Raw genomic sequence first — 27270 nt, 5'->3', positions numbered from 1 at the left:
TAGCCATGGGTCTGTCTTTAAAGATAGCCTTTGATCCTTTCTTTACTGTTTGTTTTCTGACTTTTCTTCTTTTTTTGACAGAGTCTCATTATTTAGCTTAGGTAGCCCTTGAATTTATGATCTTCCTGTCTCAGTGGCCTAAAGGTTGGAGCTTGTAGCAACATTCTACCATACTCAGCTTTGGGGATAGTATGTAAACACACACACACACACACACACACACACACACACACACACACACACACACATTTAAATCAAGTTAAGCACTGACAGTTGAAGATATATGAAGCAGTAGCTTATTAAATGTTTAAAGATAGAAATCAGACATGTATTTCAACATTAACGAGAGCAAGGCCTTTCAAATGAGAATCAGAGGCAATCTAAGCAAGAGAAGACAAAAAGTATCTAAAAGACCATCACAACATAAAATGACATATTTTGTATAGAAATGAAACCCATAGTCTGGCAATGATAACGATGATATAAATCTGGACATAAAGTTAAGAACAACTTGAGTGTCCTTAGTATTCTAAGTGTATGAAACATGTAGTTAAGCATGTTTTTCTCAGGACCATCCTTCCTTCTCCCTTTAGGATTCTACAGTGCAAAAGTGGAGAGGTAAAGCAATTTAACAAAGGGCACTTTCATGGCAGGATCTTCTACCCTACCCCTTGCCCATCCCCTTGGTCCTTCCAAGGCTCAATCCCCCAGAGTAGGGGAATGTCAGGGTGGGGAGGCAGGAAGGGGTGAGGGGATGGGTGGGGGAACACCCTTATAGAAGAAGGGGAAAGGGGAATGCTATAGGGAGTTTATGGACTGGATATAAGTTCCAGTTCTACAATGATTATTTACAAAGCAGTATATCTAGATTAGACTGGTGGATATTCCAAGGGGATTCATATCCTTCAAAAAATTTCATGAAGCAAATGTGAAGTTCTGTATCCAATGATGTTTTGAGATGTTATTCTGTATTTTTCTTTTTTTCTGTTTTTGTTTTCCTTTTGTCCATTTAACAAGCCTGATCTTTAGTGTGGTCATCAAATCAGAAATAGTAGAATAGAAGGAAGACAGGGTCTGAAAGCCTATGTTTAGACTTTCAGGAGGAATGAAGGTATTATGAAAAAACCGATGTGTGTTATAGACAGAGTCATGATTGCATTGTACTACAGAGTGGTGACTTGATTTCAGGCTAGAATAATTTCTCCTTGATTTAGGAATGTGGGCGTGTTGCTGAGAAGGAAATCTTTGAGATTTGAGTGAAGAGCACTTACCCTCCACATACGTTTCCGTCTTGAGGAGAAAACAGGACTGTGGGAGAGGAGGCTTGAGGAGTGCTGTTGTGTTATCTCCACACTAACCGTGTGTGTATGCCTGCTTAGTTTCCAGACAGTAGCACTGTTAGGGCAGGTTGTAGGTTCTTAGGAAATAGGACCTCAATTAGAGGAAGTAGGTCACTGAGCTTGGGTCTTGAGTCTCTATAACCCTGCCTGATTTCCTGTTTTCTGTCCATTTCCCTGGTGTGGATACAGTATGACCAGCCAGTCTCTCGCTCCTCCTAATATGCCTTCCTTGCCTACTCCTATGTCTTTTCTATCATGTTGGGCCGTATTCCTTAAGTCAAAATAGACCTGATCTCTTTTCAGTGGCTTTTGTCAGGGTGTTTACCACGGCAATGAGAAAGCAATGAAGACCTTGGGCAGGAGGGTCACTGGCGGTTTCAACCAAGGTGTCTGTGACCTTCGACCATGGAGAAGAGCAAGGAGAACCAGAGCAGAGCTTTGTGGTGATGTGTGTCTGAAGACTAGATATCCATAGTTTAATTTACTTATCCGCATCTGTTTCGGCACTCCCAGAAATAGTATCGTGATTGCGATCCTGTAGTTCCAGAAGGTATTTCAAAGGCTAGTATGATAGTTCAGGGCTGAAGTCCTTCCAAGCATGCACCGGGGCCTAGAATTGAAAGAAGTGAGTACTTCTAAATTTGGTGAGTTTTGAAGGAGTGGAGAGAGAAGGCCTAGGGGGACCAGAAAAAAACTAAAGTCGTGTGGGCACTATTTTCTTCTAAATTTTTATATCTCTAGTGAATACATTTATACTGAATTCTTTCACTTGGGAGTTTACCCAGGCTCGAGTCACCAGCATAGAAAGGAACTCATAATCTAGGGACATGGCCACCTTTCTTCATTCATGCTGCTAAATGTGTGGACCATCAGGCTTCTTTATAAAGAATTTAAGGATTGAAAATGACTCTTACCACTCAGGTGTTGCGTGTCATAGATAATCTGAGTTGACAGGCATTCCTTTTCTGTGACTCTATTCTTTCCCTTACCCATATAGAAGCAATACTGTGTAATAAGTGAAGAATCAAATTAATTTTATGTCTCTAAAATAAGAACTTCAGACCAACTTGCAACGTTTGTCTTCCAAATTAGTTGTGACATCATATTTTGAGAGTTGACAATGCATCAGCCATGGAAAGTTATCATGAAGTTTGGTAACTGGTGGATAACTCTACAGAGTGCAAAGTGGATACAAGATAAGAAGAGAACTAATATCTACATTGTTCTCAGAAAAATTCTTATGTACCCTTAGGTAATTAAGAGAAGCCTGCAGGCTGAGATCATGGTATTTAGGGACTGAAACAGATATCTGTTCAGCTTCTCATTCATCTGGAACGTAATGTTAAGTGGCTTCAAGATAACACAAAGATTATCACATTAGAAACACAAAGTTACCTAAGATAATGGTCACTGAAAAATTAATTTTCTGTCTTTACACATTCATAAGAGTTTAATTCTGAGAAGGAGATTTAATGTCTATCTCGAGCTAATGGATGAGTGAAGACAGATTTCTTCTTAATCCCCTTGAAGCAAGAAGGTAATTTAAAGCTTAATATAACAGTGAAGATTAAGAACTTCATGAAATCCAGGTGGATAAACACTGTCTATATTATATCATTAAAATGCATTCATTTCTTTAAATATTATTTAATTAGGTTTTAAATTATAAATGAAGAATTAAATACTCTGGATTTAGTAATTTATTTTTTACCATTACTTTCTGATTCAGAAATATTGTGTCATATATATATGTATATATATATGTGACACATTATTTCAAGGCTTTTTAAAATGAAATTTAAATTTATTTAAAAGGACAAAAGTAAAGAGTTGCCTCACTATCTTACTAACGGGACGACTGACTCCTGACATTCTTCATCTTTTAAAAGATTTATTCATTTTCTTTTATTTTGTGAGTATTTTGTCTGCATGAACGTCTGTGAACCACATGTATGCTTAGTCCTGTGTAGGTAAGAAGAGGGCATCAGATCCTCTGGAAGTGAGTAGGAGATGGTTGTAAATGGCTATGTTTACATTGGGAATTGAGCCCAGGTCCTCTGAAAGAACAACAAGAACAACAAGCACTCTTAACTCCTGAGCCATCTCTCCAGCCCATAAGTAGTAATTCATTAATGTTTATTATGTTTTTATATTTGCTAGTATTATATTAACAATAATTTTCAATTACATTCGACCTAAAATCAACCTATTAAAAAAGGTGATAAAGAAAAGTCTTACACATTTTTTTCTAGTTCTGGACTATGTAATCATTAAGACTAAAGATTTTCTTTTATGACATATAAACATAAAGATGCACTGATAGAGGTATTATTAATTTGCTATACAGAGCTAGCTAAAAATTGCCCTAGAAAATCTGTTTTAATCTACTTCTATTCCTAAAATATTTAATTTATTCTTTGAAAATTTCATATATATATTCATATATAAGAATCTTGGACCTCATCTACCCATATTTCTGTTGTGATCTCCTCCCAAACCCCACTACAGCTTTTAATTTCATGAGCCATTTTACCTTTTATTTTATTTTACTTATAACTCACTGAGTTATAAGTGCATGGTTACTGGGCCATTTACTGAACAAAGCATTTACAACTTACTGGGAACTATTCCCCGAATAAACTGGCTCTCCCTTCTCTCAGAAGCCAGCAACTGCCTGTAGCTCCTCAGCAGGGGACCACCTTCCTCCTCCATCTCAGTGGACCACAATTTCTTTGGGATCATTACTGTAACAACCTTTTCAAGTCTGGAAGTCACCAGTCTCAGCCCTAGTCCCTGGTGTCTGGCTCTCATAATCTTCCTATCTCCTTCTAGATGATGCTTTTTGAGATTTGGGAGTTACAGGTGTAATGCAGTTTTTATTCTTAGGGCTGAGCACACTACCATCATGTACTTTCTGTATGTTAAGCGCTTGCCTGTCTCTGCATTCATTAGTGTCCACTGTGAAAGAACGATCTCTGATGAGGGTTGGCCGATGTACTCATTATAAGTACGAAGATAACATATGTAGAATACAATTTAAAACTATGACTAATTAGCAAAATAATAGTTGCAGGTTCTCCTCTAGGGCCCATGACATCCTAGGTGCAGGTTCTTGGATAAGTTTCCAATACTATATGTAAGTGCCACCATGTGGAGGAGAGTGTGGTTTGAAGCAATGTATGTATCTTGCCAGGATCAGTCACAATTGTGTCTTTCAAGGTTCATTGCTGGGTAAAACTTTTGATTATTTTTCTTCCCTAGCTGTCTACATAGTACCTACCATCACTGTGAAAACTAGCCTCTAGGTAGGAGATTGTGTTTTCCATGTCCCGAGATACAAGTGTATGGTGCTTGTGACAATAGTGTCTCACCATCAATTTCAGGTGGGTCACCAAGAGCAGTGGTATGAGCATGTTAAACCAACTTCTCTTTTGTAAAAGGAATTTATTTATTTTATGTGTACACATGGGTACTCTATGTGTACATGGTGCCCACAGGGGCCAGTGTAGTTCATAAGACCATATGGATCTGGAATTATAAACCACTGTGATATTCCACATGAAAGTTGGAATTGAATTCGTGTTTTCTGGAAGGGCAGCCTGTACTCTGAACAAACTGCATTGTCTCTCCAGACACAACCTACTTCTCTTCTAAAAAGAAATTATATCAAAGGAGATATTTTCTCATTTTTTTTTTTTTTTTTGCTTATAGTAGCTTACAAAGTTTCCATATGGGGACTTTCACACGGTATTTATTTTGATCACTGTTTCAACCCCCTGTCTCTCTCTGTTCTTTTTTATTTGCATTATGGTCTTCCTCTTCCTTTTCCCTCAAACTTCTTTCCCCGCCCCTTGTCACTGCTGTCCCTTTCTAGTTTCTGACTTGTACCTGTATCTCTTCCCACCTAGATATGCGTATTTAATTGTCAGAGGCTAGAATCCATTCACAAGAGGTATTTGTCTATGTTTATTTAATTGACTTGATGAAGGAGACTCTAGTTGTTTCAATTTTGTAGCACTGGCCATTGAACTCAGTACCATGCAGACAGTAGGCAAGTGTTTTAACACTGAGCTATGCACACTACTTAATGAAGCAAATATTTTTTTTTACAGTAAAGATGCAACTCAGGGCTGGAGAGGTAGCTCAGAGGTCAAGAGCACTGACTGCTCTTCCAGAGGTCCTGAGTTCAAATCCCAGCAACTACATGGTGGCTCACAAGTACCTGTAATGGGATCCGATGCCCTATTCTGGTGTGTCTGAAGACACCAACAATGTACTCATAAATAAAACAATCCTTTTTAAAAAAAATAAAGATGCAACTCTTCTTTTAAACAACTCTTTTAATGGTATATAGATTTTTAGGTTTTAATACCTTTCCCATTAATATTTACACCCTTCCTGGGATAATACTATTCCCAATTACATTCATTGTGCTATCTTTGAGTTTCCTGAATCTTTGTGAAGATAGAAAATATATCTTATTTTATGTATCTATGTCACATGTAGCATAACCCTCAAGACTTAAGTTGTTTTTTCAGTCTAATGTATAAGTAGATGGATAATGAATTTTTCCATATTAATCATCCTCGTGACATCCACAAGCTTCTTCAAGTTATTGTATTTTTATTTTTCAACTGGAAACATTTCCCAATTTTCTAATTCAATTATAATCATTTAAATAAAAAGTGTTAACTAAATTATATCTAAAAGATATTCATTGGATATCCAAATAAAAATAAAATACAAGTTTATATTGTCTAAGAAGTTTATGGACTTGGGGAGTTATTAGAAAATCATAATGCTTAGTAAAGACAAATTTAAATTATGAAATCCTTTAAACATGCAGATTTAGGGAAGTAGCCAATAGAATCAATTTTTGTTCTTAACCAGGAGTTTAGGATTTAGAATAAACGATTCTCAGAATATGATGAGAAACAATTAGATGTCAAGGCTGGAAAAGGCATATCAACTAAGGATTACAGTTATAAATACATAGGAGCAGCAAGATGGAAATTTGATAGAGATCTATAAGTACAATATGTTCATTACAAAATATTGATAGGGCAGTATACTGGCTAAGAAGACATCGAACCTAAAATATCACATTGATTTGAGTAAGAAATGGTGGCAATATCTTGAATAAGAGCTAAGAGACTGGGTTAGAAAATTGAAGCTGTTTGAAGCTCAAAACACTTGACAACAATGTAAACTCACATGTGTTCTTTGGAGTCTTTTTTAAAGCTTCCTGTCTAGGAATCTGGATGATAACACAGAACTGCTGATTCACATATTCATATATCTAGTGACTATGTTCAGCAATGCCAAAGCTCTTAAGGAGAGAATACTTTTTATATATGCTAGAAGAACAGAGATACACTGAATTTAATAACCGAAAAGTGACAGAAAGTTCCTTTTTGAAGAAGATGAAGTGGGGTTGGAGATGCAAGGTTCAGTGGCTTTCAGGAAGAAGAGGAGGTTCATGGCATACAGAGACAAATACAGAGGTGAATGCTAGCAGTAAACCGTTGAACTGAGAATGGGGTCCCCATTGGAGGAATTAGACAAAAGATTGAAGGAGCAGAAAGGGGTTTGCAATCCCATAATAACAACAATGCCAACCAACCAGCTCCCAGGGACAAATTACTACCAAATGAATATACATGGACAGATCCATGACTCCAACTGCACATGTAGCAGAGGATGGCCTTGTTGGGCATCAATGGGAGGAGAAGCTCTTGGTCCTGCCAACTCTGGACAACCCCCCCCCCCAGTGTAGGGGAATGTCAGGGCAGGGAGGCAGGAAGGGGGTTGGTTTCCGAGGGGGAACACCCTTATAGAAGAAGGGGAGGGGAATGGAATAGGGGGCTTATGGCCGGGAAATCAGGAAAGGGAATAACATTTGAAATGTAAATAAAAAATGTCCAATAAAAAAAACCAGAAAAAAAAGGCATACGGAAACCCACTCCCGTCCATAACATGCAGATGGCTAAATTTGTAGTGATTTAACAGTTTACGAACATAATCAATGAAAAACTTGTGATGCACTTAAATTACATAAACTCCCCAATACACAATATTTCTTAAAAAAAAGCTAACAAAAACACAGACATAATCACTTTCAAGGCCTATTACTATCTACTAGTGTTATCCCAGACTTCTGAGGGTTTAATATGTATTCCATATGATGAGTAAAGATGAGAGAATGATGCTTTCCACTGAGTCTGCAAAGGACAGTACCTTGTAAATGGGGCAAATACCTTTTTCCCCCTGAATCAGACACTTTGATTTTCAAATACTGAAAGAATAATTTTTCAATATTATACTATCTTCACATGTAACACCTGTACATGTATCGAAATTTTTTAGTTTCATATATATTGCTAATCTTCTCCATCATTTTCTCATGTGCATATAAGAGAAAAAAACTTTAAACTAAGGGGAGAGGGCTGGAGAGATGGCTCAGTGGTTAAGAGCATTGACTGCTCCTTCAGAGGTCCTGAGTTCAATTCCCAGTAACCACATGGTGGCTGACAACCATACATAATGGGATCCAATGCCCTCTTCTGGTGAGTCTGAAGATAGCTAAAGTGTGCTCATATACATAAGATAAACTTTAAAAAATTGGGGTACAAAGCAAGTAAAAGATCTGTACAATAAGAACTTCAAGACTCTGAAGAAAGAAATTGAAGAAGACCTCAGAAGATGGAAAGATCTCCCATGCTCATGGATTGGCAGGATTAATATAGTAAAAATGGCCATTTTGCCAAAAGCGATCTACAGATTCAATGCAATCCCCATCAAAATACCAATCCATTTCTTCAAAGAGTTAGACAGAACAATTTGCAAATTCATCTGGAAAAACAAAAAACCCAGGAAAGCTAAAACTATCCTCAACAATAAAAGACTTCAGGGGGAAACACTATCCCTAAACACAAGCAGTATTACAGAGCAATAGTGATAAAAACTGCATGGTATTGGTACAGAGACAGACAGATAGACCAACGGAACAGAATTGAAGATCCAGAAATGAACCCACACACCTATGGGCACTTGATTTTTGACAAAGGAGCCAAAACCATCAAATGGAAAAAAGATAGCATTTTCAGCTAATGGTGCTGTTTCAACTGGAGGTCAACATGTAGAAGAATGCAGATTGATCCATGGTTATCACCCTGAACAAAGCTTAAGTCCAAGTGGATCAAGGACCTCCACATCAAACCAGATACACTCAAACTAATAGAAGAAAATCTAGGGAAGCATCTGGAACACATGGGCACTGGAAAAAATTTCCTGAACAAAACACCAATGGCTTATGCTCTAAGATCAAGAATCGACAAATGGGATCTCATAAAACTGCAAAGCTTCTGTAAGGCAAAGGACACTGTGGTTAGGACAAAACGGCAACCAACAGATTGGGAAAAGATCTTTACCAATCCTACAACAAATAGAGAGCTTATATCCAAAATATACAAAGAACTCAAGAAGTTAGACCACAGGGAGACAAATAACCCTATTAAAAAATGGGGTTCAGAGCTAAACAAAGAATTCACAGCTGAGGAATGCCGAATGGCTGAGAAACACCTAAAGAAATGTTCAACATCTTTAGTCATAAGGAAAATGCAAATGAAAACAACCCTGAGATTTCACCTCACACCAGTGAGAATGGCTAAGATCAAAAACTCAGGTGACAGCAAATGCTGGCGAGGATGTGGAGAAAGAGGAACACTCCTCCATTGTTGGTGGGATTGCAGACTGGTACAACCATTCTGGAAATTAGTCTGGAGGTTCCTCAGGTATACCTGAGGATCCAGCTATACCTCTCTTGGGCATATACACAAAAGATGCCCCAACATATAAAAAAGATACGTGCTCCACTATGTTTTTAGCAGCCTTATTCATAATAGCCAGAAGCTGGAAAGAACCCAGATGCCCTTCAACAGAGGAATGGATACAGAAAAAGTGGTATATCTACACAATGGAATATTACGCAGCTATCAAAAACAATGATTTTATGAAATTCGTAGGCAAATGGTTGGAACTGGAAAATATCGTCCTGAGTGAGGTAACCCAATCACAGAGAAACACACATGGTATGCACTCATTGATAAGTGGCTATTAGCCCAAATGCTTGAATTACCCTAGATGCACACAACACATGAAACTCAAGACGGATGATCAAAATGTGAATGCTTTACTCCTTCTTTAAAAGGGGAATAAGAATACATTTGGCAGGGAATAGAGAGGCAAAGATTAAAACAGACACAGAAGGAACACCCATTCAGAGCCTGCCCCACATGTGGCCCACACATATACAGCCACCCAATTAGACAAGATGGATGAAGCAAAGAAGTGCAGGCAGACAGGAGCCGGATGTAGATCTCTCCTGAGAGACATAGCCAGAATACATCAAATACAGAGGCGAATGCCAGCAGCAAACCACTGAACTGAGAACGGGACCCCCGTTGAAGGAATCAGAGAAAGAACTGGAAGAGCTTGAAGGGGCTCAAGACCCCATATGTACAACAATGCCAAGCAACCAGAGCTTCCAGGGACTAAGCCACTACCTAAAGACTATACATGGACTGACCCTGGACTCTGACCTCATAGGTAGCAATGAATATCCTAGTAAGAGCACTGGTGGAAGGGGAAGCCCTTGGTCCTCCTAAGACTGAACCCCCAGTGAACGTGATTGTTGGGGGGAGGGCGGCAATGGGGGAAGGATAGGGAGGGGATCACCCAATAAGAAGGGGAGGGGGAGGGGATAGGGGGATGTTAAAAAATAAAAAGAAAAAAATGTAAATAAGAAATACCCAAGTTAATAAAGATGAAAAAAAAAAGGAAAAAAAATTGGGGTACCGTAAATATTTAACCATGTACTCTATTGTGTTGCTCTACAGTTTGAAATAGGCAATGTTGGGAGTATTTAGACAATGAAAATGTCAATGGTTCTGATTCTGTTAATTATTACTATATGAGGCTAGCAAAATTAATTTCTTAGGCCAAATCAGTCTACTTTTTTTTCTTATTTTTCCTTTTTCCATCTTTATTAACTTGAGTATTTCTAATTTACATTTTGATTGTTATAAGCTTCCCGGTTTCCAGGCCCACTTCCCCTAACCCCTCCCACTTCCCTTCTCTATGGGTGTTCCCCTCCCCATCCTCCCCCCATTGTTGCTCTCCACACAATCATCACGCTCACTGGGGGTCCAGCCTTGGCAGGACCAAGGGCTTCCCCTTCCACTGGTGATCTTACTAGGCTATTCATTGCTACCCATGAGGGTGGAGCCCAGGGTCAGTCCATGTATAGTCTTTGGGTAGTGGCTTAGTCCCTGGAAGCTCTGGTTGGTTGGCATTGTTGTTCACATGGGGTCTTGAGCCCCTTCAAGCTTTTGCAGTCCTTTCTCTGATTCCTTCAACAGGGGTCCCATTCTCAGTTCAGTGGTTTGCTGCTATGTATTTGCTGTATTCTGACTGTGTCTCTCAGGAGAGATCTACATCAGTTTCCTGTCAGCCTGCACTTTTTTGCTTCATCCATCTTATCTCATTGGGTGGCTGTATATGTATGGGCCACATGTGGGGCAGGCTCTGAATGGGTGTTCCTTCTGCCTCTGTTCTAATCTTTGCCTCCCTATTCCCTCCCAAGGGTATTCTTGTTCCCCTTTTAAAGAAGGAGTGAAGCATTCACATTTTGGTCATCCTTCTTGAGTTTCATGTGTCCTGTGCATCTAGGGTAATTCAAGCATTTGGGCTAATAGCCACTTATCAATGAGCGCATACCATGTTTGTTTTTCTGTGATTGTGTTACGTTACTCAGGATATTTTCCAGTTCCATCCATTTGCCTTTGAATTTTATAAAGTCATTGTTTTTGATAGCTGAATAGTATTCTATTGTGTAGATGTACCACATTTTCTGTATCCATTCCTCTGTTGAAGGGCATCTGGGTTCTTTCCAGCTTCTGGCTATTATAAATAAGGCTGCGATGAACATAGTGGAGCACGTGTCTTTTTTATATGTTGGGGCATCTTTTGGGTGTATGCCCAAGAGAGGTATAGCTGGATCCTCAGGTAGTTCAATATCCAATTTTCTGAGGAACCTCCAGACTGTTTACCAGAATGGTTTTACCAGTCTGCAGTCCCACCAATGGAGGAGTGTTCCTCTTTCTCCACATCCTCGCCAGCATCTGCTGTCACCTGAGTTTCTGATCTTAGCCATTCTGACTGGTGTGAGGTGAAATCTCAGGGTTGTTTTGATTTGCATTTCCCTTATGACTAAAGATGTTGAACATTTCTTTAGGTGTTTCTCAGCCATTCAGCATTCCTCAGTTGTGAATTCTTTGTTTAGCTCTGACCCCATTTTTGATAGGGTTATTTGTTTCCCTGCAGTCTAACTTCTTGAGTTCTTTGTATATTTTGGATATAAGCCCTCTCTCTGTTGTAGGATTTGTAAAGATCTTTTCCCAATCTGTTGATTGTTGTTTTGTCCTAACAACAGTGTCCTTTGCCTTACAGAAGCTTTGCAGTTTTATGAAATCCCATTTGTCGATTCTTGATCTTAGAGCATAAGCCATTGGTGTTCTGTTCAGGAAATTTTCTCCAGAGCCCATGTGTTCCAGATGCTTCCCCACTTTTTCTTCTATCAGTTTGAGTGTATCTGGTTTGATGTGGAGGTCGTTGATCCACTTGAACTTAAGCTTTGTTCAGGGAGATAAGCATGGATCAATCTGCATTCTTCTACATGTTGACCTCCAGTTGAAACAGCACCATTTACTAAAAATGGTATCTTATTTCCATTGGATGGTTTTGGCTCCTTTGTCAAAAATCAAGTGACCATAGGTGTGTGGGTTCATTTCTGGGTCTTCAATTGTATTCCACTGGTCTATCTGTCTGTCTCTGTACCAATATCATGCAGTTTATATCACTATTGCTCTGTAATACTCTTTGAGTTCAGGGATAGTGATTCCCCCAAAAGTCCTTTTATTTTTAAGGATAGTTTTAGTTATCCTGGGTTTTTTGTTATTCCAGATGAATTTGTAAATTGTTCTGTCTAACTCTCTGAAGAATTGGATTGGTATTTTGATGGGGATTGTATTGAATCTGTAGATTGCTTTTGGTAAAATGGACATTTTTACTATGTTAATCCTGCCAATCCATGAGCATGGGAGATCTTTCCATATTCTGAGGTCTTCTTCAAGTTCTTTTTTCAGGGGCTTGAAGTTCTTATCATACAGATCATTTACTTGCTTGGTAAAAGTCATACCAAGGTATTTTATATTATTTGGGACTCTTATGAATGGTGTCATTTCCCTAATTTCTTTCTCGGCTTGTTTCTCTTTTGTGTAGAGGAAGTCTACTGATTTATTTGAGTTAATTTTATACCCAGCCACTTTGCTGAAGTTTTTTTTTATCAGGTTTCGTAGTTCTCTGGTGGGACTTTTGGGATCACTTAAATATACTATCATATCATCTGCAAATAGTGATATTTTCACATCTAATGAAATTATCATGTGGTTTTGTTCTTTCAGTTTGTTTATATAATGGATCACGTTGTTGGTTTTCTATATAATAAACCATCCCTGCATGCCTGGGATGAAGCCTACTTGATCATGGTGGATGATTGTTTTGATGTGCTCTTGGATTCGGTTTGCCAGAATTTTATTGAGAATTTTTGCGTCGATATTCATAAGGGAAATTGGTCTGAAGTTCTCTTTCTTTGTTGGTTCTTTGTGTGGTTTAGGTATAAGAGTAATTGTGGCTTCATAGAAGGAATTCGGTAGTGCTCCATCTGTTTCAATTTTGTGGAATAGTTTGGATAGTATTGGTATGAGGTCTTCTATGAAGGTCTGATAGAATTCTGCACTGAACCCATCTGGACCTGGGCTTTTTTTGGTTGGGAGACCTTTAATGACTGCTTCCATTTCTTTAGGAGTCATGGGGTTGTTTAACTGGTTTATCTGTTCCTGATTTAACTTCGGTACCTGGTATCTGTCTATGAAATTGTCCATTTCCTGCAGATTTTCAAGTTTTGTTGAATATAGGCTTTTGTAGTAGGATCTGATGATTTTTTTGAATTTCCTCTGATTTTGTAGTTATGTCTCCATTTTCCTTTTGATTTTGTTAATTTGGACACACTCTGTGTGCCCTCTCGTTTTCTGACTAATGGTTTATCTATCTTGTTGATTTTCTCAAAGAATGACCTTTTGGTTCTGTTGTTTCTTTGTATGGTCCTTTTTGTTTCTACTTGGTTGATTTCAGCCCTGAGTTTGATTATTTCTTGCCTTCTACTTGTCCTGGGTATATCTACTTCTTTTTGTCCTAGAGATATTAGGTGTTTTGTCAAGCTGCTGATATATGTTCTCCTGTTTCTTTCTGTAGGTATGCAGAGCTATCCTCTTAGCACAGCTTTCATTGTGTCCCATAAGTTTGGGTATGTTGTACCTTCATATTCATTAAATTCTAAGAAGTCTTTAATTTCTTTATTTCTTCCTTGACCATGTCATCACTGAGAAGAGCATTGTTCAACTTCCATGTATATGTGGGCGTTCTTCCCTTATTGTTATTGAAGACTAGCATTAGCCCGTGGTGGTCTGATAGGATACATGGGATTATTTCTATCTTTCTGTATTTGTTGAGGCTTGGTTTATGACCAATTATATGGTCCATTTTGGAGAATGTACCATGAGGTGGTGAGAAGAAGGTATATCCTTTTGTTTTAGGATAGAATGTTCTATAAATATCTGTTAAGTCCATTTGGTGCATGACTTCTCTTAGTTTGTCTATGTCTCTGTTTAATTTCTGTTTCCATGATCTGTCCATTGATGAGAGTAGGGTGTTGCAATCTCCTATTATTATTATGTGAGGTGCAATGTGTTCATTGAGCTTTAGTAAGGTTTTTTTTATGTATGTAGGTGCCCTTGAATTTGCAGCATAGATATTAAGGATTGAGAGTTTATCTTGGTGGATTTTTCGTCTTATGAATATGCAGTGTCCTTATCTTTTTTGATGACTATTAGTTGAAAATTGAATTTACTCGATATTAGAATGGCTACTCCAGCTTGTTTCTTCAGACCATTTGCTTGGAAAGTTGTTTTCCAGCCTTTCATTCTGAGGTAGTGTCTGTTTTGTCTCTGAGGTGTGTTTCCTGTAGGCAGCAGAATGCAGGGTCCTCATTGCATATCCAGTTTGTTAATCTATGTCTTTTTATTGGGGAGTTGAGACCATGGATGTTGAGAGATATTAAGGAATAGTGTTTATTGCTTCCTGTTATATTCATATTTGGATGTGAGGTTATGTTTGTGTTCTTTTATTCTCTTTGTTTTGTCGTTAAGAAGATTAGTTTCTTGCTTTTTCTAGGGTGTAGCTTTCCTCCTTATGTTGGACTTTACCATTTATTATCCTTTGTGGCGCTGGATTTGTAGAAAGATATTGTGTCAATTTGGTTTTGTCATGGAATATCTTGGTTTCTCCATCTATGTTAATTGAAACTTTTACTGGATATAGTAAACTGGGCTGGCATTTGTGTTCTCTTAGGGTCCATATGACATCTGTTCAGGATCTTCTGACTTTCATAGTCTCAGGTGAGAAGTTTGGTGTGATTCTCATAGCTCTGCCTTTATATGTTACTTGACCTTTTTCCCTTACTGCTTTTAATATTCTGTCTTTGTTTTGTGCATTTGGTGTTTTGAATATTATGTGACGGGAGGAATTTCTTTTCTGGTCCAATCTTTTTGGAGTTCTGTAGGCTTCTTGTATGTTTATGGGCCTCTCTTTCTTTAGGTTAGGGAAGTTTTCTTCTATGATTTTGTTGAAGATATTTACTGATCCTATGAGCTGGCGGTCTTCACTCTCTTTTATACCTATTATCCTTAGGTTTGATCTTCTCATTGAGTCCTGGATTTCCTGTATGTTTTGAACCAGTAGCTTTTTCAGTTTTACATTATCTTTTGACAGTTGTGTCGATGATTTCTATGAAATCTTCTGCTCCTGAGATTCTCTCTTCTATCTCTTTTATTCTGTTGGTGATGCTCGTATCTAAGGCTCCTTGTCTCTTCCTTTGGTTTTCTGTATCCAGGGTTGTTTCCCTTTGTGCTTTCTTTATTGTTTTTATTTCCATTTTTAATTCCTTCAACTGTTTGATTGTGCTTTCCTGGAATTCTTTCAGGGATTTTTGTGATTCCTCTCTATATGCTTCTACTTGTTTATTTATGTTTTCCTGTGTTTCTCTAAGGGAGTTCTTCATGTCTTTCTTGAAGTCCTCCAGCATCCTGATCAAATAAGATTTTGAAACTAGATCTTGCTTCTCTGGTGTGTTTGGATATTCCGTGTTTGCTTTGGTGGGAGAACTGGGCTCCAATGATGCCATGTAGTCTTTGTTTCTGTTGCTTGGCTTCCTGCACTTGCCTCTCGCCGTCAGGTTGTCTCTGGTGTTACCTTGTTCTGCTATTTCTGACAGTGACTAGACTGTCCTATAGTCCCGTGTGTCTGGGTTGCTGTAGACCTGTTTTCCTGTTTTCTTTCAGCCAGTTATGGGAACAGAGTGTTCTGCTTTAAGGCGTGTAGTCTTTCCTGTCTACTGGTCTTCAACTGTTCCTGTGGGCCTGTGTCCTGAGTCCACCAGGCAGGTTGCTTGGAGCAAAAAATTTGGTTTTACCTGTGGTCCTGCAGCTCAAGCTTCTCTTGGGGGGCTGCTTTTTAGCTCTCCATGAGGGTGGCAACCAGGAGGGCCTGAGCAGCCTTTTCCTGGGGCACCCAGTGCACCGAGGTCCCAGATGGCCTTAGGTGTTTTCCTCTGTAGTCAGAAATGTGGGCAGAATGTAGTCTCTTTTGGCTTCCCAGGTGTGTCTGCCCCTCTGAAGGTTTAACTCTCTCTCCTACCGGTTTTGAGTGCAGAGAACTATTGACTGGATCCCTCCAGGTCTGAGCAGTATCTCAAGGAATAAAATTCTTAATGACCCATACTTACATTTCGCAACCTCGGAGCTTGCCTGAGGATGTACCTCACAGTACCAAGCAGTATGGCTTAGGGAACTACCATTCAAGCTGGCTCCGGTACTAAGGGGCCAGTCTACTTTCAAAAACTGGTTTATTCTTTGAATTAAAACTTTGCTCTAAAGCCCAGACTAGTTTAGAACTCAATATGTAGCTCAGGCTGGACTTGAATTCATGTTTCTTCTTTCTGAGCTTTCTGAGTGCTGGCATTCTAAGGTATGGACATGTACCAGAAGGCCTGTCCCACTATTTCCTTTTGTACTCATAGTTTGTTGGAAACGAGACCTCCTCGTTTATTCATATATGGCCCACAGATGTTTATATAGTACAGTGGCAGCAAGGTGTCACTATAGAGATGATATGGTCTATAATGTTCATTATCTCCTCATATAAAATGTTTATTCTTGTTATCATAAGAAATTGCAATGGCAAACATCAGTATTGCATATTAAACTTAATGGTGCTGTGGTCAGTTCAGGTGTTAGATGTCAAAACTGCAGATGGTTGAGAAATGTTTCCTTATATCTGAAAATTACAGTGGCTGATTCAGCAAAAAAGCTAATGACACCTCTGATACAGGTGTCACATTCCAACATCTGTCTTTGTGTTGGTATTCTCTTCAATAACATAAACAAAATGCTCACTGTTATCTACATAAGTATTGTGCTTCTTTGTCAATTACAAATGCATTTTCATTTTCAAATATTAGTTCTTATAGGCACAAGTGTTCTGAAAAATCAATACCAGGGTTTGTGTTTTGGGTTTTTTTTTTTTTTTTTTTTTTTGAGAACTCGATGGGATTGTTGAATTTCTCATGGTGAGTGCTGAGTATTTTATTATTGCTTATAAGTTGAAGGCTACAAACCCTTCCCATCAGTAAACAGCCTGTAAGCCTGTAGTCCTACTGAACACTGACTGTGCTGTTTGGCATTTACCAGAACTCTGCCTTACAGTGATTACTGCAACAGTGAGCTGACATGCCAGTTCCCAGGGAAAACTAGAACAAGTTGTGGCCAGTAAGCCGTGCTATGTTTAGAGTCTACTGCAGGCCTTGCAGAGATGATGTGCAAATATTTTATCATCTCATGTAAGGACTTGAGTAGCCATGGCTGTGGTATTCCAGGAGGGTTCTGGACGAAACCCCTCAAGGGTCTATACTTTGAGAGATTAGATCAGAATCATTGCACATTTCAAAGTTATAATCTGATGCAGAATGTAAACCATAGCAAGTAAATACACAAGCAAATTAACTTCAAATTTTTTAGACCATAGGGATGCTGAGTGACAGAGGTGAGGGTGACTGAACCTTCTCAGAGTACTCTTGAAGGCTTTCTGAGGAAAGGCAAGTCCAGCTGATGCCGTCTTGGGACTGGGACACTGAGCTTGGCAAATGGAAAGTCTATACAAATATCCCGAGGACTTATTTTTTTAATTTAATTCCCTGTAATAAAAAGTAAATCACTTTCAATTGCTTCATTAATTATAAAAGAAACTAGGTTTTAAATAATATGACTTTGGATATAGGCAGTTGTTGCCTTCCTCTGAAAAGCTCAAAGTTTTAATCGTGTGGAAGTTAATTTCCCAAGTTTCCTTTTAAAAGTGGTGTGGAATTCTCTGAATGTTTACACACGACCTTCATTAAGGCTAAGAATTTCTTCATTTAGATTTTGGCTTTACATGATGCTAAGGCTGCTTGTTTCCCAACACTTTATGTCAGAGTGATAATTCTCTTCTTCTCTTTCTTCTCTGTGTTCCAGAATCTCTAAGCCATCCTGGAAGCAGGCAGGAAATCCCTCACACTCTTACCTCACTTAGATTTGTTTTTTCTTACTCCATCAAACCTTCACAGCCAGGAAGTCACTTGGCTTGCTCTTTACTTTCTTAGAAACACTCCATAAGTTCAATATAACTGTAAAGCTCTATCTTCTGAGAAAAAAGGATTTATAAGTTCTAATTTAAAAATTTCTCTTTGTTGTAGGATTTCTCTTTAAGCTAAAACACTGTCAGTTATAAGCTGCTCAAATAACAGTTATAAGCTCTTCAAATAACAGATTTGAGTTAAAGTTTGTGAACACTGAAATCTCTGGTTACTTCTCTCTTCCCCACACTGATTCCTTCACATTTAAGCTTTGCTGATTTTCTTTTCTGGGGGCGTTCCCCTGTGTCTTCTCCATTTGAGGCATCTAAAAGTTAGTTGTTGACTGCATTCTGAGAACTAAAAATAATAATGACAAAAGATTAGAGGAGTGGGGAAGAAAAACAACAGGTAGCAAAGTCTTTGATTTTAAATTTAAAAGCTTTATGTTTCAAAAGGGTGTGTTACAGGGAATACTTATGGTCTAGTTTTGAACATTTCCTGCTTCCACCCAGACAACCTCTGGCCCATGAAGCTGAGCATAGACGAGAGTTGGCCAGAGAATGTCACCAAGAGTTGGGCCTCAAATCCCCTCTTCCCTCCTGCTTTTGTTTTTCTTTTATTCACAACAGGTGGGGGACACATTGATAAAAATCCACAGACATTTTGATATCCAGAAATTGAGAAGGCCAGCTCTAGGATTTTAAGGTTTGAATCCTGTAAATATTTCTTATGGGGACTGAGTTTCTTTCCTGAGAGACTAGGTGAATGAAATTGTCGCCCATGGTAATGAAGAAGGCATGTGGGAATGATGAGAAAAACAAAAGAGTTTTAATTATAGATTCCTCTCTCCCCCTTTCGTGTATTGCTCTGGAATGCTGAGCACGTAGTGGTATGAGTGTAGTAGGTCTTGAATAGGAATCCCAGTTGGAGGGTGTTTGGGTCTCAACACAACTATGCAAAGCTACGGGTCTGAGTTTAGGGCGGGTTCTTCTTTAATATGTTTGAGAAATCATGGGACAGAATATTATCTCGTAAGTGACAAGTGCAAATTCCAGACAAAATACCAAAAGGAGCCATGCAAAAGCTCCAAGAAATTAATATGCTAGTCAGACTATGGAGTAAAATTGGAGCATAACAGGAATAAATCTCTTTGGGCCAATTGCTCATTTTTTTTCATTTTTTACTGGTTATTTTCTTTATCTCTATTTCAAATATTATTCCCCTTCCAGGATTCCCCTCTGGAATCTCCCTATCTCATCCCCCCATCTCCTGCCTCCATGAATGTGCTCCCCCACCCATCCACTCCCTCCCGCCTTCAGGCCCTGGCATTCTCCCAAGGGCCTCTCCTCCCATTGATGTCCCACAAGGCCATCCTCTGCTACATATGTGGCTAGAGTCATGCGACCAACCCCGTGTACTCTTGGGATGGTGGTTTAGTCCATGGAAGCTCTGGGGGAGGGGTGTCTAGTTGGTTGATATTGTTGTTCTTATGGGGTTGCAAACCACTTCTGCTCCTTCAGTCCTTTCTCTAACTCCTCCATTGGGGAACCCATTCTCAGTTCAATGGCTGACTACAAGCATCGCATCTGTATTGTCATGCTCTGTCAGAGCCTCTCAGGAGATAGTTATATCAGGCTCCTGTCAGCATGCACCTTTTGGCATCCCCAATTGATTATTTTTAAAGAACTTTTTACTTATATACTGTCTTTAGGAGTTTCAGTGAAATGTGTCTAAAATTTTAGCAGAAAAAAAATCTGGAAGAATCAGAAGACAGAGTTTGACCTGCCCATAGATTACAAAAACAAAACAAAAACAAAAACAACAAAAAACAAAATAAAACTAGGAAACAAAGGGGCAGAGAGGAAGCCTCTTGCATATGGAAGTTACCAAATTTGTGGCTAATATTTGGTCTCTACATTAGTGGACATTATATTAATGAACAAGTACTTCATTGACTTACTTTTGGAGAAACACCGCCTACAGTCTAAGTTCAGTTAAATGAGCTGTCAGATAAATGAATAGCTTACAATTGAAAAAATCAAATAGAAAGAGCCTTACATTTATGCAGAATATAATCAAAGATCTCTTAATAAATATTTAATGAAGAACTTGAAAATAAAACTATTTCAAGATAACTCAGATTTGAAAAATAATTTTAATCAGTGAAAAAATGCTTATAACTGTTAACATGGATGATTTAAGCAGAAAACAAGAAAATATGGAAAAGAATAAGATGAAAATTCTATAACCAAGCTGCAGCATCTGAATGGAAGAAAACGATGGATGCATTAATTGCAGAATTAAAATTAAAGAATTAAAGAGCTTGAAAAATTATAATATTTTCAGTCTGAAATAGCAAGGAAATAAGGATTCAGAAGTTAAAACAGATTTTGTTCTCTGTGATAAACTAAAAAATATCTGACACAACTAAATAGGAGTTCAGAAAACAGGAAAGATACTGAGGCAGAAAAATAAGGTACAAAAATTGGCTGAACATGTCTTCAGTTTGGTGTAGTACTCAACATTATGGATTAATAAGACTAAGCACACACAGACCAGGGTAGATAACAAATCATGCTGTGTTTGACAAAATCACAGCAGACTTCCAAAGACCAGCATGGGAGAACCGTGAAAGTATCAAAAGAAAAATGATTATCAACTACTTGGAAAAGATATTCAAGAAAGCCACTGACTTATTGTCAGAGACTGTGGACATTATAAGATGATGGGATAATGTCTTTAATGTGCTAAAGTATGTAATGGAATCAGATAAAATTATAAATACAGTGAGGACCTGAGGAATTAAATAACTATGATAGAATTATAGAACTCAAGCCAAGAATGGAAAAGGGTCCTGGAAAGGAAAAAAATGACCTCAATTATGCCAAATGTTGCTGGGAAGTCAAGATCAGACTCTGGCCATTGAACTGAGCAATCTAGAAGCAAAAAATCTTGACAGGAACAGTTGTGGTAGAATGACAGGTTTACAGCTTATTAAGAGTGGGAATTGGAAATCACAAAGACAAGTTTTTCTAAAAGTTCTACTTTGTTTGGATAGGAAATTAGTGTCAGTTAATGTGAATAGTAGAAAGAGTTAATGTCTCCTTATATTACTATAATACAACAGAGTACTGTCCAATACCATCAGGTCTGTGAACTGAAGGAAAATAGAAACAAAAACTGAAACAATCAGTGGAGCTGGGATTAAATAATTATACATATAGATTCAGGACTTAAAATTTCATATAATTTATTGCTTCAATGTTTATGACTTGATTGTTTTTTTCAATGTAATAGTTGAAAAGTATCCTCACTAAAGTTATGTAACATTTAGTGATTTTGTTATATAGTGCTTCAATTTTTCTTTTCCATTTTTAACATATAGATATTTCTTAAATAGAGAATAAGATGTATTTCAAAACTAATCTTGTAGTTATTTTAAAGGTAGATATACAGTTTTTAAATTAATGAGATTGATGTGATTTGAAGTTGTTTATCCTAACTTACCCACCAAATACTGTGTCCTGACTGAATTATGGCACTCACAGTCTGAGAAGGTTCAGTTACTTAGGTTTTTATTTCCATGAGAAAACACATTCAAATTTCTATCTCAAGATTCTGGAACACATCTCCCATTGTGAGGTATACATAGATGTGGTAGTGGAAACAGCCTCTCACTCACACTCCACACCCTCATCTACCATCAGGGAGGGTAGGACAGAAAGACTCCCTTGGCATCAAGTACAAAAGCAATGGGGTAAGGGGGATCCCAGAAACAAGCATCACCATCAGTGAACATTAAAGGAAGATCCTGGGGTCACTCACAGCTAAAGGGATGAAAAGAACCATTCAGCAGCTACAGCGTGGTGGTAAGTTTCCAACAACATGTTTGATTTTTTTTTCAAGAATGTGTCAAACTAACTGTCTCTGTTGTGAAGCACTGTATTGCTATGTATGTGTTTTTTTCTTCTTCTTTTTTGGTCCTGAATATACAGAAGGCAGGTTGACTTGCAAACATACAAATAACGGAATAATTCTTTGTTTTGTTCTCTGCCTTTGTGGTTGAAAGATAAATTTTCATTCAGTAGAATGAAAGTGGATTTATTAACACCCAGTAATATTTCTATGACATTGGTGTGTTATCTAAATGTGTAGCAAGGTATCTGAAAAAATGCTTCTGTTCTGAATAAACACAGGCAAACCATTTTTAATTTTTATTCCCTGAACAGTACTGTAAAATTACTATCGGCATAGCATTTGTGTTCTATGAGGTATAATATGTATAATCTACAAATGTGGTAATGTAAATGGGGGGGTTGTACATGGGTTATATTAAAATTCTGTATTATTTTATATGAGAGTCTTTGGAATTTGTAAACTTCATATCTATTACAATCCTTGAACAAATTCTACACAGATATTAAGGGAAGACTTTAAAAGTATGCACAAAAATGGGTCCATTTCTGATACATTTTGTATAAAGTGTATACAATGGGAATTGGTATATGGGTAATGATAAAGCCCAGGGCAGAGAAGAAGTCCTGGAGGAAATTCTGAATCATCCATACTTAAACTATTTTCAGCATAGATTTAGTAATCTTCGTAAATCTTTGAACAGCGACAAACCATGTAATTCTTGGTTAAAAGGAATGTCAACCAGAACAGCTCCCAATTATGGGGGTGAGAACTTAGTTATTTTCCTACGTAGAGAAACACTTTATTTAGAATCTATGGAAGTGATTTTTTTCCTTTTACCTTGATTTTTTTTTTCCGGCCATTCTTGAAACTGTCTTCAGTCACCATTTTCTGTCTTGACGTATAATGCAGATGTATTTCAACATGCATTGAACCTGAAGAATTAGATATACATTCTCCTTTTTGTGAGAGCATTGAATAGATTTCAAGATTGCTGGATGGAATATTTTACCTCAAATATGTCATGGAAGCAGTTGGGTTCAAGAGGTTTAGCATTGTAATTACAACTCATTGAGACTCCTGAATTACAACTAAGTAATTTTCTTGTTTCGAAAGAAATGGGTACACAGATGTATGTTTTGAATACTTATAGAATCCCATTGTCTGCAGTGAGTATGAAGTAGTATTTAGGAGTGTGATTAAATGGGCTGAGATGTGGAGAAAGGACACTTCCAGGAGAGAAAACTTTAGTAACTATTGTTTCAGAGGTGAGTCGTTTTCTCAGTTAAAAATGTGTGTTTTCTACTTAGAGGCTGATAGAAATCAACTGGCTTGTGACTTATCGGGAGTGACTGCCATTCTCAAAGAATAGTAGCTATTAGAAAACAAAACCTCATACTCTTCAGAAGGACACACGAGTAAGCACCAAGACATTGTCCTTGTAATCATGTTCCTCTGTGGTCTCAGTGGTACTGCGACAAGAAACCAGTTGGGATTTGTGGAGTGTTCCTTACCTCATATAAATCCGAGTACCAGTCACCAGGCTGTGTGTGATTAGGTTTGGAGATTTCTTTGAGCTTTAAGGGTTAAGGGATAGCTTTAAGAATTAAGGTACATAATGTAGCATGTGTCCTTGTTAAATGTTGGAGCATCTTTTGGGTATATGCCCAGGAGAGGTATAGCTGGGTCTTCAGGTATTACTAAGTCCAATTTTCTGACTGATTTCCAGAATAGTTGTGCCAGCTTGCAATCCCATCAACAATAAAGGAGTGTTCCTATTCATCCACATCCTCGCCAGCATCTCCTGTCAACTGAGGTTTTGATCTTAGCCATTCTGATTAGTGTGAGGTGGTATCTCAGGGTAGTTTTCATTTGCGTTTCCCTGATAAGTAAGGATATTGTACATTTCTTTAGGTGCTTTTCAGCCATTTGATGTTCCTCAGTTGAGAATTCTCTTTTTTTTTCACTCTGTCTTTGACTTTTTAATAGGGTTAATTGATTCTTTGGAGTCTAACTTCTTGAGTTCCTTGTGTATATTGGATATAAGCCCTCTATCAGCTGTAGGATTGGTAAAGATCTTTTCCCAATCTGTTGGTTGCCGTTTTTGTCCTATTGACAATGTCCTTTGCCTTACAGACGCTTTGCAAGTTTATGAGGTCCCATTTGTTGATTCTTGATCTTAGAGCATGAGCTATTGGTGTTCTGTTCAGGAAATTTTCCTCTGTGCCTGTGTGTTCAAGGCTCTTACCCACTTTCCCTTCTATTAGTTTGAGTGTATCTGGTTTTATTTGGAGATCCTTGATCCACTTGGACTTGAACTTTGTACAAGGAGATAAGAATGGATTAATTTGCATTCTTCTATATGCTGACCTCCAGTTGAACCAGCACCATTTGTTGAAAATGCTGTCTTTTTTTTCCATTGGATGATTTTAGGTCCTTGTCCAAGATCAAGTGACCATAGGTGTGTGGGTTCATTTGGGGGTCCTCAATTCTATTTCATTGATCTACATGCCTGTCTCTATACAAATACCATATAGTTTTTTTAATTACCATTGCTCTGTATACTATGGCTGGAGGTTAGAGATCGTGATTCCCCAGGAAGTTCTTTTATTGTTGAGAATAGTTTTTGCTATCCTAGGTTTTTTGTTATTTCAAATGAATTTGCAAATTGCTCTTTCTAACTCTGTGAAAAACTGAGTTGGAATTTTCATGCTTCACTATGTTCATAGCAGCCTTATTTATAATAGCTAGAAGCTGGAAACAACTCAGATGTCTTCCAACAGAGGAATGAATACAGAAAATATGGTACATTTACACAATGGAGTTCTAGTCAGCTATTAAAAACAATGACTTCATCAATTTCTTAGGCAAATGTATGGAACTAGCAAATATCATCCTGAGTGAGGTGACCCAATCACAGAAAACCGCACATGGCATGTACTCACTGATAAGTGAATATTAGCCCAAAACTCTGAATACCCAAGATATAATTTACAGACCACATGAAGCTCGAGAAAAAGGAAGACCAAAGAGTGGATACTTCAGTCCTTCATAGAATGGGGAACAAAAATATTCACAGGAGGAAATATGGAGACAAAGTCTGGAGCAGGCACTGAAGGAAAGGCTATCCAGAGACTGCCCCTCCTGGGATCCATCCCATATACAGCCACCAAACCCAGACAATATTGAGGATATCAAGAAGTACATTCTGACAGGAGCCTGATATAGCTGTCTCCTTAGAGCCTCTGCCAGAACCTGACAAATACAGAGGCAGATGCTGGCAGCCAACCATTGGACTGAGAATGGAGTCCCCAATGGAGGAATTAGAGAACAGACCTAAGGACCTGAAGGGGTTTGCAATCCCATAAGAACAACAACAATATCACCCAACTAGACCTTCTCCACCCCCAAGCTCCATTAGACTAAACCACCATCCCAGGAGTACATAGGGATGGATCTATGTCTCCAGCCTCATATGTAGCAGAGGATAGACTTGTGGGGCATTAATGGGAGGAGAGGCTCTTGGTCCTGTGAAGGCTTGATGCTTCAGGGTAGGGAAATGTCAGGGCAGGGAAGTGGGATAGAATGGATGGGTGGGAGAGAGTGGGTGAATGAGTGGATGGGGAAGCACTATTATAGAAGCGGGTGGAGATATCAGGTTTCTGGAGGGGAATCTGGGAAAGGGGATAACATTTGAAATGTAAATAAAAAATTTCCAATTAATAAAGATTAACCTTTATAATTTGTTTTTAGTATGGGATGTTTGGAAGGTTTTTGCCTTCTTCATTCTAATACAAATAATATGTAATAAACTGCATTTATGTAACTGCATTAAATTTGTTTTTTTATTGAAATCAATTTTTAATTTTATTCTCATAGAATATTTTCTCATTATGGTTTTCCTTTCCTGAACCCCTCCCAAATCCTCCCCACATCTCTGCTCTATATCTTCCTTCACTTTTAAGAAAACAGGCAACTTGTTAATAAAGATGGAGGGAAAAAAAAGAAAGACTAAATATCAGGAAATCCATCTATAAAATGAAAAGTAAAAGAATATTGCAAACAAAAACCAAACCAAAACAAAACAAAAAAAAAAAAGAAAGAAAACAGGCAAATACAACATAAGCAAACTAGAATAAATAAAAAGAGGAAAAAGCATGAGAACTGTACACACACACATACATACATACACACACACACACACGCACACACACATGCATGCGCGCGCGCAGACACACACACACACACACACACACACGCACGCACACACGCACACATGCACGCACGCACGCACGCACGCTAAAAACAAACACCGGAGAACCCATAACAACACAAATTGTGAGGCCCTACTGTCTAATAAGCCAAAGACTGGTAAGATTAAAAAAACACCCAAGGAAAATAACATTAGAGAATTGACCATTGAGTTTATTTTATGTTAACCATCTGCTGCTGAGGGTGGGACCTACCTACCTACCATTAGGTATGGTGTATATACCCAGTGAGACTCCGTTAGAGAAAACTATGTTCTTTGCAAGCGATTACCATTTGAAGAGAGCTTCTTGGTTAGCGATGGGTGTTGGTGTCCATTTCCACGGATTCCATCTTATTGAGCCATCAAATGGGGGTTGGTTACTTCCACAACATTTGTGACACTACACTTTGCGCTTAAGCAACTTTACCTAGTGTTCGTAGTTGAATGCTCGATCATACATATGATTTTTGTCTTACTGATTTCCACCCATAGCTATTAAAAACCACACTATAAAGTCCTTACCAGTTTTCCAATTAGCACATTGGAACCAATGTGTACTAGATTAGAAATTATAGTGTATTGTATCAGGTTTTTTTAGGTTTCGGTAAATATCCTAGAACTTAAATACATATAGAACTTCTCATGTGGCAAGTTTATATGTATGCATATTTACTTTTCTACTAACTTTAGAGAATCCATATGAAATTTAAGTCTATCGAGTAACTTATATTTAACTAAACTAATCAATTTTCTTGAGGCTTTTATTTTTTTAAATTTATATTAAACTAGAATATATTTAGGAAGATAATTGAGTAATTTTTCTTAAACAGACTGTTTTCTATTAAAAATAAGGTAGTAAAATATACATTAAGTGCTGATATGAGCCATAATTGACATGGCACACTATAATGGAAATTGGG

The 27270-nt window shown here is 38.0% G+C and overlaps 1 protein-coding gene and 1 long non-coding RNA gene across 6 annotated transcripts in view; one reads left to right on the top strand and one right to left on the bottom strand.

The window, feature by feature from the left end:
• Positions 1-1787: 1787 nt before the first annotated feature.
• LOC134480942 (uncharacterized) lies at positions 1788-21776 on the bottom strand. Of its 2 annotated transcripts, XR_010055982.1 has the most exons (3): positions 21695-21776; positions 18132-18540; positions 1788-1950 (listed from the first exon to the last, which is right to left on the bottom strand). It is a non-coding gene; the product is annotated as an uncharacterized LOC134480942 (long non-coding RNA). The 2 variants fall into 2 exon arrangements; XR_010055981.1 differs by lacking the exon at positions 1788-1950 and having other exon boundaries at positions 18312-18540; positions 21691-21762.
• The window catches only part of Csnka2ip (casein kinase 2 subunit alpha' interacting protein), a 126078-nt gene continuing 120409 nt past the window's right edge, over positions 21602-27270 (top strand). For 2 of the 4 annotated variants that reach the window (NM_001398859.1, NM_001398858.1), the window contains exon 1: positions 21871-22052. The gene's annotated coding sequence lies outside the window, so the exon portion shown is untranslated. Of the gene's footprint in view, positions 22053-27270 lie in introns of all 4 variants that reach the window. The other 2 variants (XM_063270687.1, XM_039088758.2) reach the window with 2 other exon arrangements.

The sequence above is a fragment of the Rattus norvegicus genome, chromosome 11, assembly GCF_036323735.1.
Source record: "Rattus norvegicus strain BN/NHsdMcwi chromosome 11, GRCr8, whole genome shotgun sequence".
Taxonomy (NCBI): Eukaryota; Metazoa; Chordata; class Mammalia; order Rodentia; family Muridae; genus Rattus; species Rattus norvegicus.
The sequence above is the reverse complement of the archived record's forward strand: the minus strand, read 5'-3'. Positions and strand labels throughout refer to the sequence as shown.